The sequence below is a fragment of the Ricinus communis genome, chromosome 9 (assembly GCF_019578655.1).
Source record: "Ricinus communis isolate WT05 ecotype wild-type chromosome 9, ASM1957865v1, whole genome shotgun sequence".
Lineage (NCBI taxonomy): Eukaryota > Viridiplantae > Streptophyta > Magnoliopsida > Malpighiales > Euphorbiaceae > Ricinus > Ricinus communis.
Window position 1 is genome coordinate 23,835,703 of NC_063264.1, and position 3,696 is coordinate 23,839,398.

Here is a 3,696-nt window from a genome sequence, read left to right on the forward strand (position 1 = left end):
TTTTTATTTTTATTGCTAATTTTAGTTTTTAAATTTTTAAATAATTTTAATTTTTTTATTTGAGAAAGTTGTATGTACTATAAAATCTAATTTGGCCACGCCTAATATGAGCTACCATTTATTTTTGAGAAGGCTTATTTGGTTTCCTATCTAATTTAATTATAGTTAGTGAGGGTGATGTTTTCGAACGCATATTCAAGTGTGGTTAGCAACTATGACACTGTAAGATTTTTTAATCTAATTGGGAACACAATAACTAGTCAAAGAGACTATCGCGGAGAAAAAGCGTCGCCACCTGGGTAAATCAGTTGGACAATTTTTACTTCGTTCATGACATAACTAGATTCCTTAAGGAAGCATTGCCACATTTAGAAATAGATCTAAAAACCTACTTCTTTGATTGTGTATCCATATCTTTAATTTTTCTAGTTAATAGCCTATTCTTTGTAAATGCAACATAATATATTCTATATGTCACGACTCGATCTTTGGGCGCGTGACCGGCGCTATAAAATGGTAGACTTAAGGCCACTGAAACCATAGCAAGTCTAACTAATTAATAACTCACATCACACACACGCGCGCGCACACACACACATTTATATATATATATATATATATATATATTACTACTTAAATATACCAACAATTTTCATTCACATAATCACAACACAATTAAATTAATCCATCAACATGATTACTTAATAATTTTTCATAGTTTTAATAGACCAAAATGAAATTTAAGTTTTAGAACCACTATTATGGGGAGTTTAGATTTTTAAATAATTCGAAATGCAAAAGAAATAAATTAATTACAATAGGCTCGAAGGGGAAGGAAGTCGGACTGTTTGGAGAAAGACAATGAAGAACCTAGATGTCACCTGAAAAATTAAGATTGAAACTGCCGGCCTCGATGGTGAGTTAAAATTATATATTTGAATATATAAATAAATAAATAAATAAATATATATATATATATATATTTATAATGTTTAATTAATAATGTAAAATATCATAAAATAATAAATGTGTGCCATAATTTAAAAAGATGTGATTTTTAATTCACACTGGACAAGCACTTCAGTAGAACTCTAACCCAATTCTAGCAGCTTTTCGGCTCTCTTATTCCAATAGGATTGGCGCTCAGAGAATGAAGCTCAAGCAGGGTCCTTAAATCCAGCATTGTCACTTGATTTTCAATATAGCCTATGCCTAGAGAGCAATGCTCAACTAGGAACCTTTCGTCTAGTAATCAAATTTCTATAGCCTAGAGAGTTATACTCAACCAAGGCATATCACAAAAATATTCCCTTACTTTTGGTCTTTGATTTATACCGGTGCGCAAACAGTCCTGATGCAACCCATCAGGTGGCATGTTCTACTGTCTTCTCATCCCGAGTCATAATATAATCATAACATTGATAATATGAAAAATGACATAAATAGCAAGTAATCTTACCATTGTTCAATAACTTATTAAATAAAATTGAACAGAACATCTATTGCAGATATAAACTTAATTAATTAACTAAATAATAAATAATTAAATCCATAAATCAATTAATTAAATAAATAAATTAAAGTTATAAATCAATTAATTAAATAAATAATAAATAACTAATTTAAATCTATAAATCAATTAATTAAATACATAATAATAAATAATCAAAATTTCAAAGCAATATCCATAATAGCGAAAATATATGAATACGATGCTAAGACTAAAAATATTCGTAATAATTATTAGTGAAAAATGCTATATAAAAATTGGCATTAGCACATATGCTGAGGATATATGACTTTAACTCACAGTTCTGACGATTCTCATGCTCTGCTCCTATGCTTGGGATGGAGTGGGCTGAATCGACGAATTATCTATTTATGAGAATAATGCAATCAATAAAAATAAAATATATAGTAAACAATCCTATGCCTAGATTCTTAAAATTGACTGTTTGAGAATTTCGACTCAGAAATTCCATCGAAAATTCGACGGAACCTTCCTTAAAATACGGATATCTATCCCTCGAAAAAAAGAGTCCAGAACCTGCTAAGTAAACACTTATAATATTTTCCAGTTATTTAATAGGAGTTGCGTCACCCTGGATTGCATTATTTTTCCGATTCCGCAACACAACCCAATTCACAATATAATAATTAAGAGTTCGATAATAAATATTATTTCCTGATTCAACATGCAAATATTTTTCTTGCATTTTAATTTAATTACTCACAGCCTCAATTTATAAAGCTAAATAATAATTACCATTATAATTAATTCACAGTATATCTATAATCAAGCTACTAATTAATCAAATTAAATTATTTATGTATTTATAATCAACAACTAATGGACCAAATATCTTCTAATAATTTTTAAATAATTTGTTAGGTTCAAGAAAATTATACCTAGCCGAAAACCGCTGTCTACGTCCTAACTTCTTCTCTTTTTTTTTTTCTTTCTTTTTTTTATAAAACTTTTTTCTAGTCCCACACCTTAATTTATGCTATAAAAACATTCCTAATTTAAATACATTACACTTATATAAAACACCAATGGCAGCGATGATGGTTATTTTATTCAACAATTTTATTTCAAATTCAAAGCAACAAATACAAATCAAACTTAGAAATTCCTCAAATTTTCTATCTTTCTCAAGTTTCGAAAATATATTTTCTAGTGAATATGAAATCAGAACCTCAATTCTCATGAAACAAACAACCTCTCTAAAATCTAAATGCCTCCAATTTTTCGTATGTTCAAGCTACATCAACAAAGAAACAAGCAATTGCAGCACAAAAAAGCCATTAGTAAGAGAAAGTAAAAGAGAAAGAAAAACTATTAGAAAACTGTAAAAAAGTAAATGAGAGGTGTAAAAATGTAAGGAGTTAAAATAAAAAGTATTTGTACAATTATTTTAAAAGAAAGCGTATAAGATTTGATTTTTTCAACAATTTATAAGAGTAAAAATCCAATCAACCAAGTGGCTAGTTTTAGTCATTTTGGTATCGATTGAACCCAAATCAAAATTTATTAATTGGACTCTAATATTATCGTTTATTTAACTCCCATTTAATAAAATCAATTCAAATTTTCATAATAACCTTGGAATTCTTGACAAGGTTCAAATCATTCTAAAATTATACTTTTCTGCCAAATTTACTCAAAATATTTTGTAATCATGCTAATTCACTTCAATTTTTAAATCATTCTAACTTTTTGAACAAATTTATTCAAAATATTTTACAATCAAGTTAATTCACCTCAATTTTTTAAAAAGTAAGAGAAACTCTACATAGCAATTAACAAGCATTTAAAAATATAAAAAATTACTATATTGATAATAATTTTTAAAAATAAATTTTAATTTGATTTCTGAACAATTTTTTTCTTACCTTTGGCTAAATTGATTTAAACTGTTGCTTTTTTTGCTAACTTTAACCATATTTTCAGCTATGAGAGCACCTAAAATATATATTTGTTAATAAAATAAAGTCTGTTTTGACCATTCAACTTCTGATGTGGTCTCAACTTAACTCCCTAACTTTTTGAACAAATTTCAATTGGCTATCCAACTTTTTGTATCATCTCCATTTGGCCCAATCGAAAAATAATTTTATTTTAATTTATTTAATCATTTAATTAAATTTATGTAATAAATTTTCTATATTTTTTTAAATTTCTAATTAGTTAGT